We start from the raw sequence: 12,583 nt of genomic DNA, 5'->3' as shown, positions 1-12,583 counted from the left end.
TATATTAAAGGGTTAAGTAAGGGAAACATGATTGTTCAAAGGGAATTGAGAAGAAGATGGAAAAGTGAGAGACAGGGATGTCATAGAGATCAAGAAAGGAGGGTCTGAATATGGATAGAGAGAAATTCACGAGGGCCCTTTGGACTTACAAACTGGGAGGTTACTGATAACCTGTTTGTATGTGGTAGTCTTATGGTGTTTATTCAAGACATAGACTAAGCAGATTTCTGACTTGTGGAATAGAAAAATATGGAACCTGAAAATGTTATTTGTGTTATTTGACCATGATACTCCTTATCCACAGAGTTATCTTCCAGGAGTGGTGGTAATATCACCCCTTTCAGTCATTGGTCCTTGGTCAAAACTTCTATTGAGATTGATTTCAGAAGATGATTTGCTGGGATTAGGGGTTCATTGAGCATCTTCAGGTTTTCTGCCACTGCAGACAACTAGTCTTGTGGTTACCACAAAATATTTGACCTTTTCCTCTTTGTCAAATTCATAGCCAAGTTGGTAATACCTTAAGTCATTTGATCCCTAAATATTATAATAGCAGTAACATTAAAATCTCAGAATAGAAATCATATGATAATTTACAAATAATTTGTTTTTCAGTATTTTTTTAAATTAGGTAAGTCATCATTAACTTTTCTTAGAAAGACTTCGAAAAGGTAAATTGATTTTCTCTTTTCATGGTATATGATGGATAGATAACTGAAATAACAGATCTTCCAGAAAGAGAAGAAGGAAGTTTCTATAACGGTAAGATTTCAAATTATATTGCATGAATTTTCTGCATGCCTTTCCCTCCCTCCTATTAGCAATTTTGCAGAAATGTAATCAGAATTATTTAGAAAATAAGTGGAAATCAAATATGTAAAATGTAAATCGGTTTTCATTGCCTGAAAACATGTAACAGAAGGCTGCAGAAAATGGAGATACAACAGCCCTTCAGTCAGGCTGCCTTAATTGATATCTGAGCTTCATTTACTGTGTACTGCGTCATATCGGACAACTAACTTAATCCATCCCTTAGTTTACTCAATTGTTAACATTATCTAATAATCGTGACTAAATCATTGGGTAGCTCTGCGGACAAAATGAGATTTTAGAGGTAAAATTTTTAGGGTTGTTTCTGACACTCAGTAAGTCGTCAATAAGTGTCCATTGCTACTGGGCTAGTCACAGAATTTCAGTACTTGAAGGTATATAAAGGTCATTCTGTCCAAACCCTCATTCAGTGCTAGGACCCTCTTAACATCTCCGGCATGTTGGATGATGAACAGCTAGGATTGTGACTTGGATGAAAATAGTTACTAATTTGGACGGCTGCTCCTCCCCAGCCCGGCTGCTGTGGCGATGAGGCTGGAAACCTGGCCCCACTGCGTAGCCGCTGCTCCTGCCACTGCTGCTGATGTGGCCCGAGGCTGGGGAGGCTGCGGAGGCCAAGGCAGAGACCTGGTCGCAGGGGTCCGCGCCCAGGGCCCAGGCCCGGCCCCAGCAGCCGCTGCGGAGCCCACTGGGAGCCCCGGGAGCGTGGACATGGCGCAACCTCTGCCATGGCCCAGACCCTGTAGATGGAGGTCCTGAACTTTCTCCACAACAACTTCCACAGCTCGGTGCCCTTCTCTCTCTCCCACCCTGGGCTCAGCTTCTCTGGGGCCTGAGAGGGGCAGGTCCTGAGTGAGGGGGGCAGACCGAGGGTCTCTGAGGATAGGATGAGAGGTTTCCGGGCTTGCAGAAACGTGTGTATACAAGTTTTGCTTTTAAACAAATGAAGATCTAAGAGGCAATGGGACCAGGGTTGGAACCCAGAGGAGCAGGCTGGGGAGCTACTGCCCTTCCCTCCCTCCTCCATCCTCACCCAGCCCCCACCCCCTGTACTTACTTTTTAAAACATTTTTTTTTTAGCTAATGAAATATTGAAGTATAAGTTTCCTTTTATTTTTCAAACCAGCGGGACTGTGATACTGGCACTGTGATACTGGTCCTGCGAGCAGTGGAAGGCAGCATGGAAGGTGGGGGTAGGGCAGGCTGAATGTGTGCTGGTCTGTGGAGTGTGGCTGTGCGTTTCCGAGGTGGGGCCCCAGGCCCAGCCACCCACCGCTGGGACTCCTGTGGGTCTGGCCAGCACCCCTCAGGGCTACATTTGAAGGTGTCCCTGGTCTTGACCTATGGCGCAGCCCAGCTCCTGAAGACAGGGCAAGGTTCTCTCCATTGTTGGCAGTTGTTTGCAGAATTTTCTTTCTAACCATTCCTCTCCTAACCTTGCCCAGTGCGAGTGGTTTTGGTTTTCTTGAGTTTTACATGTGAACTAAAGGGTCCTTTTTTCACTCCCCATCCCCCCAGGCTGGGTGTCATTTGATGTTTTGGTCTCTGGCCCTCATCCAAATCCTCAGGTCTCCTCCCCAAGTCTGACGGCCCATTGCTTCCAGAGGCAGGGGATTACCAGAGGTGGGTGAGGACCCTTGAAATGGGCCCCTTGAAATCTGACTTGGAGGCTTCCCCTGGACCCAGCAGCCCCTGCCAGCCTGTGGGAGGGGGTCCCTCTGGCATCTGCTTGTTGTGGAGATGGGGGTGTTGGGTCTGGCTGGGATCCTGGCACTCCTCTTTCTGGCTTGAATGTGGAGCGGGGATGAGGGTATGGGGGAGTCAGCACCCGCAGCTAAAGCACAAGCACCTTAGTTGCACCTCTACCACCCCCTTGCCCTGGCCTTGGAACCCCACCCCAGCATCATCACACAGCACAATACCCTGGTCACTTTGTGGGCCCCTGGCCACAGAGGGGTGGGCTGGGGTTCCAGCGAACCCCCAAAAGGAAGCAGTAGTTCTCAGGCCTTCCCCCTTTCCAGGCCTTGGGTGGGGGCAACTCCTGGCATTGGGGTCCTCTCTCTCCCCACCCTATGTCCTGGGCAGCCTCTTCCTACCTTGTCCTCAGGCAGGGTTTGCCCTTGTCCTTACTCCATACTCTTGCAGCACTGGGTTGGGTGGCAGAGTTCCCTTGTTTCAGGAGCCCCAGGAGGTGCCCCTGGCTCCAGGGACTGTATGTGTTGGTCCGGGTGGAAGTGGGGAGAGGGGCCAGTCAGGGGTGCAGAGGAGGAAATTCCTCACGAGGAGAGTCAAAGACAGAGTCTTGCCTTACCCCAGGAGCCACCCCTGCACCCATCTGCCCCGCCCTGCCCTGCCCTCCTGGGTGCCTGCTGCTTTTCCTTCTATCCCCTTTGCCCTGCCCTGCTCTGAGCTGTAAGGTTCTCCACCAAACCAGGCAGCCAGGAAGGAGCACGAATGGAGAATCACCTACCAATGCAAAAAAGACTATGTGGGGGGGGTCCCCTCATCGCCTCCCCTGGCTGCCCCTGTTCCCCACAGAAAAGGCCACCCGCTGTGTCCGTGTGGAGTGCCAACACAGGCCCAACTCTGGGCCAAGTGCCCCACCCGCCACTCGGCCTATAAGTGAGATTGCACTTTAACTGCTGTAAGGAGAGGAGCGCACTGGGAAATGTGAACATGAGAACATCAGCGACATTGATGACGAGAATAAACACCTTTGCAGCAACAACAACAACAATTACTAATTAGGCTTTGTGTGTATGTGTGCATGTGCTCGCATGCGCTTGACTTACAACAAGGTAGACACAAGGCATACTTTTTTTTTACTTTTTTTAAATTTTATTTTATTAAATTTATTGGGGTGACAATTGTTAGTAATGAACAAGGAATACTTTTATTGCTACCTCCTCCATCCACAGATACAGACAGGGAGTCCGTAGCCAGAGGCGTGTATCAGAACTCTACTGCTCCGGGAGTAGTCAGTGCAGGCTAATAGGAAGGGCGGGGAAGGAGAATGCAGGTACCTCCCAGAAACCTACAGGCCCCCTAGAGGCTAGAAAGAGCTCTTTTATCAGCTTAAAAGATCAGTAACACTACAGAGACCATATATCATCCAATTGGTGCTATTTTCAGAGTGAAAGGGGGGTACTACCATGTTTCCCCCAAAATAAGACTTAGCCAGACAATCAGCTCTAATGCATCTTTTGGAACAAAAATTAATATAAGACCCGGTCTTATTTTACTATAATGTAAAACCGGGATATAATATAATATAATATAATATAATATAATATAATATAATATAATACCGGGTCTTATATAATATAATGGAAGACCAGGTCTTATATAATGTAATATAATATAAGACTGGGTCTTATATTAATTTTTGCTCCAAAAGACGCATTGGAGCTGATTGTCCAGTTAGGTCTTATTTTCAGGAAAACACGGTATTAATAATTATGAGAATAGGTACAAACCAGGACTACCTTGGGGAAAGGAGAGTGTGTAGTCATGCTGGTTAACACCCACTGTTCTGAGGGAAATGTGCACATTTTCTGTTGTTGGGGGGATTCACTGTATATAAACTTTTCAGAAGACAATATCTTTTACTATTTTTACTATTTTATTTTTTTGGTATTCTTTGACCTGGTAATTCTGTTATTAGAGATTTTCTTTCCCTTATAGAAACACTTCACAAGTCACGAAAATTATGTGTATTAGTTAAACCCTATGAAATTTACAGATTTGTCTATTTATGACATATTAAAGGGCAATTTCATATGGTTCAAACGAATAAAATAACCCAGAGTTGATCTAGGTTTTGTGGGGCCTGAAGCTTATGGGATTTTACAAAATTTTCCTTTTGTAATTTTACAAAAATATTTGATTCTGATAACACATATTTTCAGGGCCTTGAAAGGGCTTGGCAAATGAGGGCTCCTAAAGCTTAAGCTACACCACACACACATATATTCCATTAAATATTTTTAAAATGAGAACACACATATTCTTTTGTTTTTAATTAATTCATTCATTTAATTAGTTTCAGGTGTACAAAACAATGTACTAGTTAGACATTTATCATTTATATCCCTCACACAATGATAACTCCCCTCCCCCAATCTACTACCCCTCTGACATCGCACAGGGCCATTACATTTCCACTGTCTCTATTCCTAATGCTGCACTCCACTTCTTGTAACTACATATATACATATAAACTTGTAGTTGACATTCATTATTGTTCGGCTTCAGCTTCAGGTGTACAGTGCAGTGATCAGGCATTTACATCATCCCTGAGGTGGTCTCCCTAATGAGACAAGTGTCCATTGGATACCCTACAAATCTTTACAACATTATTGATTACATTCCCCAAATTGACTTTCGTATCCCCATGGCAATCTTGTGGTTACCGATTGAACACACACATTCTTGACTAGACTTGAATAAGAATGGAACTGTCATATGATACATTTGGGGATATAAAAAATTAGTACAAGAATTCTCAAAATTAGTATGCTAATATGAATCAAGAACTTTTTAACTTTTTTTCATTTTGTATCCCAATAATGTCACTTTTGGGAATTTAGCCTCTGAAAATAATCTGAATAGTTTCATTTTTTAACATTTAGCTCTGTTATCCATTTGGAATTAGTCATGGTGTATAGTGGGATTCAGCTCCAATTTTCTTTTTCAAAATGGTTATTCAGTTTTCCCAACACAGTTTATTTTAAAAGCCCATCTTAATGCCAGTTATATAAAATGTAATCTTTTTCATAGATTACATCTCCATACGCATTTCGGTATATTATTGTATACTCTATTCACTGCCATTGGTTTATCTGGCTAATCATTCCCTAATACCATAATTGTTAAATTATAGAGAATATATAAATTATTTTAATATCTGCTAATGATATTAAATTATCACTATTTTGTTTCCATTTTTCTTAATTTTAACTTCAAGCAGAATAAAGATTAGTTGTTAATTCTAACTTGTGCAATAGCTGTAAATTTCAGAAAAGTAAACATTTTGTCTACGAAAAAGATAATCATTCTAGAACTTCAGAGGTACTGCTTGCAAAGTAATTCATGGATTTACAATGATTTTTCCCTTGATATGTTTTAACTTGGTTCTCCCCTCTCCTCCCCTCCTCTCCCCTTCCCTCCCTTTCTTTCCCTTCTTTTGTCTTTCTTCCCCTTTCCCTCTTTCTTCGTTCTCTCTTTCTCTCTTTTTCTCCTCCCTCCCTCCTCCCCTCCTTCTCTCCTCTCCTCCATCCTTCCTTCCTTCTTTCCTTTCCTTTTTTTTCAGAAGCAGACTTACCAAAGAAGAAATTGATGATATTAGGAATTTAAATTTTTTTTCTGTCTTCTCATGCTGCCTTGTTGTCCAGATTTTGTGCCAGAACATTTTCATTTTGAACCAAAATGCTATTACAGGGGGAACTGTTATTGCAGAAGAACATTCACCATACAGTTGACTGTAACAATCATATAAAGACATTTAAATACATAATATAAAAGACACAATTTTAAATCCTTTTTGGTTAGATATTCTGTTAAAAATAAAACAGTGAATTGAAACATTTAAAAAATTAGACCTGATAATCCAATCCCAAACGAATTTCTGTAAGGCAGGATTTTGAAATCACGGAATAAGGCATTAAAACATACTAGTATAAATTAAAGACTTAGTTATGGGTTCTTTTTCATATCTAGTTAGTAAACTTAAAGAAAAGGCAGTGAATTCTACTGAGAGAAAAGGAATTGATCCAGGATTGTGAGGAAAAACAAGACTCTGAGGAGGGAAAAACAGCTAGAAAGACTGTGACTGGAGGAAGCTTATGTCTGGGTGATGAGAATAGGATGAGAAAGAGTTTGAAGAGAGCAGCTGACTACAATTGGGTTTCCTGGGAAATAGGCTCCAAGGCAGAGATTTGCCTGAAGGAGTTATTTGGGAACGCTCTTAGGAATAACACAAGTAAGGGAGAAGGAGGAGCAGACTTGCTGGGGAATAGTTGAATTTTCATATAATTACAACAGAGGCCTCAGTCAATCTTATAGGCAGTTCTGGAACCTGGATGGCCTCCCTCATTGAGGCAAAGGGGCCTAAACCCCCATATCAATCATCGTTAAATGTGGGATGCTCCAAAAGAGGGTTTAACTTTGAGTGAGTTGGCTTCATTTGGTTGAGGGCAATTCCCAAAGAGAGCTTGGCAGCTGGAGGAATAAGTGCCTTGTTCCTGAGTGGGAGGTTTGGGCAGTACACCATAGCATCTACCACAGCGGCTGTCATTGATTTGGGGGGAACATTAGAATAGTGATGCTTAGAAGATAGGATTTTGAAATGTTCTACTCATTAAGAGGATACTCCTCCTCACTACTTCACCATTTTCTTTATAGCCTAAGTAAATATTTAAATTTCTTTCAATTGTATCTTTCCATTGGTATTGAACTGATTTTTCTTTATTGACGCAGTGCAGAGATTGGGCCACATGTGCCCAGCTTTATTTTCAGATTAAATAAATTTTGGAATGGAATTAATTGTGCTAGTGACTGAGAAGGGAAAAATATATAAACAAAAGATGGTAGATATACTAGAAAAGAACGTAATTGAAAAAAATGGGGTATCTCGGAGAAGCAGAAAAAAGTAGATCTAATGGAACGGAGAGTAGGGGAGGTGAAGGTTGTGGCCAGCGAGTATAACTTCCTCCTAGACCACTAAGATGGAACAGTTTAGATCAGGGAATGGCAAACTTTACGTATAAAGGGCCAGATAGTAAATATTTTAGGCTTTTGGGGCCTTACTGTTTACTACACTTTGCTGTCATTGTGCAAAATCAGCCAGAGACAATACACTCATATAAATGAATATAGGTGACTGTGTTCTAGTACAATTTTATTTACAAAGTCGTGCAGATTTGGTCTGTGAGCCATAGTTTCTGGACCTTTGGTTTAGATGATGGAAAAGACCACTAAATGGCTAATCAGTGTTTGCCTAGTTTGTTACACTGACTTGCACCAATTTTTTAAAGATACCAAGTGAAAGAACCAAAAGAAGACACAAAGGGAAAGCTAGAATAAAGTAGCCAGTGTGTAACTCCTAATCCCATCACTTTTGTCACATAGTTGCTCATGTCTGCCCGGCCTTTGGTTCATGACTTACGAATTTTTTCATGCTTCACATTTATAGTCTTCCTTCAAAACTACTCAGTGTTTTGAGATAGAAACAATGATTAATCCAAGCAACATATGTCGCCCTGATAAATGCAAATGGGTTTTGACAAATGTATCATTAGAAGTAGCTAATTTCATGATAAGAAATGTGACAGTAACCCCCCAAAATAGATTAGATTTCTGAAATACACACGGGACAGGAGAAGGGGTCTTTTCACTTAATTTGTGTGATTTTAGACAAATCTTTTACCTTCTATACTTCGTTATGCAGCTGTCCAATAAAAACACATTTGATACTTTTTCCAGAGTTTTGAAATCTGCATGATAAATTTTAAACTCATTTGAAGAGGATGTTCATGCCTCTTTTAGAATAAAACAATATTTTCCACATCAAATTACTGCTCAGCCAAATCCACAAACAGGGATGTTATTAAGGAAAGCCTTCGTTGTTGGACTGTGGGTGAGATGAGATGAATGACTCTAATCATCGTAATTGTACAACCAATAGAAATTTACTGCAGAATTTCATTTACTTTTATAATTTGGGTGCCCAAACAATTAAAAAGAGAAGAGAAGCCTTTATGTCCCTTAGCTGTCTTTTGGTAAACATGTGCTATTGAATTATGTATTACGCATACCAGAGTCTAATGAGAAAATTGTGACTGGAAATCGATTAAAAAGACTTAACCCGCTGTTTCCTTCTGGTAGAGGAGAGCAACAGTTAAAGGCTGAGAGTGAGTGGAAGCAGGACAATAGCTTTGTTAACCTGGCTCCAAACGAGATGGTCATTGCCTGAACTGCCAGCGTCTGGTTGGCTTTTTGAAATGCCTTTTTCTCATTTCACTCACCAGCTTTTTCCCTCCATTTAAATGGTAATTACGTATTTATAATGCATTGCAAGTGTGTCTAGTTTTATTCAGAATCCTCTGGGAGCTCCAGAAATTAGTACTTTCATAACAAGGGATACTCTTTTGGAGTTATTTCTTTGCTTGGGAAGATTTGGGTGCCATTAATATTTTCTACTTTCACTTGCACTTTTTTCCCTCAAAACAATAGAATTTTCCCAATGAAATAATGAGTACTGGCAAAATTGAATAATGATATTCCAGTCATGCAACTTTAAATAATATCTGTATTTTAAGTAACTATCAATTACCTTCGTAGTTGCTGCATACATGTTAATTTGATAATATTGTTTTCTCATCAATAAGTCTGACTAATTTCCAATAAAATCACCATCCCCATGCCATTTTTCCTTTTCAAAATTATATTCTTGTATTCTTTTAAAATCTAATGGTTAATTCTGATTCTGCATCTTTCCTTTTCCCCCTCTTCTTTCTATGCATGGCATTTAGTTCAAGGTTCATTTTGGTATTCATATCAGTGTTTACTTGTTTCTATAGGAGTAGTATTTTGACGTCCCAAATAACTGGAATGCAATAGAACTACCAGACAAAACCTAATGATCTTAATGAAATTAATAATCACAAGTACTAAGTTTGGATCTCTCAACATTATTTCTGACCTCCTGTTTATATAATCAATCATCTAATATCAATACCTTTTATCTTTCTGATATCAAGATCATTTGTATGTAAAATTCCATCAGATTCTTAGGAGAACAAGCATTTCTTTTTCCAAGTAATTTAGAATAGGATTAAGTAGTCAATATATGAAGACAAAAGTTGACAAAATATAATGCAGAAATAACATTTTTTTATAAGTTATATAGTGATGGTTTCTGTCAAAAGGGTGTCTAAATGAAATAGAACCACATAAATGAGACCCTGTGAGTAATAACAAAATAATAATAAGAAGAAAATAAGAAAATGATGATGATGATAATAATAATAATAATAGTAATAATGGCAATAACATTTCTCAAGGACTTCTGAAATTTGACAAGTGCTTTTTGGGGGGATGGAGGAGTTCTGTGGTCAGGATTTAAAATTAAATCTAGAATTTACCAGCTGTGAGATCTAGAGAAAATGCTTAACCTCTCAGCCTCGATTTGTCTTCATGCGTGTAGGAATAATAACAACCACTTTGCAAGGAAGCTTAGGAATAATGTATGAAACGCTCCTGGAATATAATATACAGTCATCAATAACTGGCAGCTCCTGAGCAGGGGAAGGAACAAACAAGACACCACCGTGAAGTAAGAGCCCAGTCCCTGAACCAGCCAGGTCCTGGGTTCTAATCTCTACCCATCAGTTTCAGCTGCCTAACCCTAAGCAAGTTATTTATGTACCATCTCGTGTATAGCAGGGAAATAATGATGCTAGAAAAGTTGTGTGAGAGTTTAAATACTGCATGTGCCTGGTACACAGTCTGTACTCATAAATGATTCTATTCTTGCCCATTATGGGCCTGTTATGTCACTGGAAGGCCGTACACACTGTGGGAACATAAAAAGGAACTGCACAGGGTACCGTAGGACACTTAAAATCTTCAAGGAAGATACGGCCTTGAGGTAAGTACAAGTTTAGATAGTACAAAATATACTATAGTAAGTTCCACAGTAGGGGCCCACAGGTACCTGAGATTGAGTTAAAATCTAGAGAATTCATGTTTATATGTATAGGGATCAAGTAAGACTTAATGGAGGCAATCATAGCAGATCAGCAGAGTTTAAAGAGTGGCAGAGATTGGAGGGGGGAATGTTGGGGTGCAGACCAGCTCAAGAGGCCCTAAGGCACAAATATCCTAGGAGACCACACTCATCCTTCACACTTATGTGAGTCAAGAAGCACCTTGACATCGATGGCACATTCAGTCTTGATGTCCTTTGTATATGGAAGCAGAATGAGCCATGAGAGCCACAAAGGTGAAAAAGCACAGATTTTACATGAGTAAAATCGTATTAATAAATACATTCTATTTATTTAAAGTATAAGGACTGGGGTCGGTGCGGGATTAACAGCTGACACTTACTGGGCACTTGTACCTGGGACTGTTCTAGGGCTTTACACACATTTATTCAATTCTCACAGCAACCCCATGCAGTAAGTCTTAGTGTTAGCCCCACTTTAGGGAATAGCAAATGGAGCTCTTAGAGTTCCGATGAGTGAAATAGAAAATAGTGCCACCTCCTCCAATCCTGTAGAACCCCTGTGGTGAGACACAGCTTGGCGGGTGGCACATGGACTACACTTCTACCCGCACTCACCCCTCAGCCCTCAGCCCATGCCTCACTCAGGTCCCCTCAGCCTCCACGAGTGTGCGGCAGCCCTGCTTAATGCCACAAAGCTGGGCAATCGGGCTTCAGATTCGGAGCTTTTAATCACAACAGGGTGTGATGACAAAGGCACCTGGTCCTTATTTGCGGAGAACTTTGAAATCCCCACTTAGGAATTTGAGCTTTATTTTAAAGTTATGGGGAGACGTTGACTTTATTTTGAAGGAATGCAGAGGCATTTTTTTTTTAGCCAGAGGTGGGGAGTAATACAATCACATTTGTAAGGAAACATATCGGTCTTATTAGAGGGGACAGGGAGATGGGATGGGATGGGTGGATGGTTTAGAGAAGGGAGATTCAGGCAGGAAGACACGTTAGAAGGAGAATGCCAGGCATTAGAGTGGGCACAGATGAAAGCCCAAATGAGGGCAGTGGCACTGGAAATTGGGAGGAGGGGACAGACTTGAATGACACTTTCAGATTAGAACTGGCAAGCGCTAGTGATCATTTAGAAGTACAGAGTGAAAAGAAGGAGCCCAAAGTTTCCAGCTTGGGTGATTGGAAGATAATGCTGCTGCTGATAATAAAGAAGGAAAACAGGAGGAAGGGAAAAGCAGTTTTTATGACAGGGTGAAGTTTTCATGTTGAATTTGTGGTAACAGTAAGACATGCACGTAGAAACTCCAGCCGAGGGGTGGGATTGTGGCTCTGGAGCTGGGAAATGTTGAACTGGAGACTTACATGAGGAAACAGTCTACGTGAAGCCATGGATGTGGGTGAGTGATTGTGGCATGTGCCGAGAGAAGAACAGAAGGGCAAGAATGGGTCCTTCAGCACAGCCTTCATCTCAGGTGCAGAAGGAAGTTATGGTGCCACCAAGATGGAGGAGTAACTCCCAGAGTAAGTGAGGCAGGATCCAGCCAGGCTGAGATGTAGTGTGAGGGTGGCCAGGAGTACCAAACGCGTGACACAGGCAAGTTTGCTCCCACACACAGTCTATTTTGTAAACTGCAGTAAGGCTTTTACATTATTAGGATGTTTCAGGATACTGAGGAGCTCTTTGCTGAATAGCAGGCACTATGGTAGCTGAAAATAGATTGTAGTTCTCCAGAGTGCCTTGAACGGCAGGATGCATTTTCTATCCTGTGAAAAGGGTCATGCACAATACATGTTTTATCTTCTAGAGTAGAGGTGCCTGCAGCATCATGCAGAGAAGGGATCTGAGCAATGCCAGGCTCAGTGGGAGAGAGCACTGGGATCTATTAGCGATATGTGCCCTCTGTGGAGGGAGGGCGGAACATGTGTCTAGTAGGTCTTTGCCTAGTAAGATGCTTTCTAAGGTATTGTCAAAACTCTAAATTTCTATGCTTATCAGAACCTAGTTTATTATACACATCA

The sequence above is a fragment of the Rhinolophus sinicus genome, chromosome 4, assembly GCF_057876585.1.
Source record: "Rhinolophus sinicus isolate RSI-liver-muscle chromosome 4, RSI-T2T, whole genome shotgun sequence".
NCBI lineage: Eukaryota > Metazoa > Chordata > Mammalia > Chiroptera > Rhinolophidae > Rhinolophus > Rhinolophus sinicus.
This window is presented reverse-complemented; position numbering follows the sequence as displayed.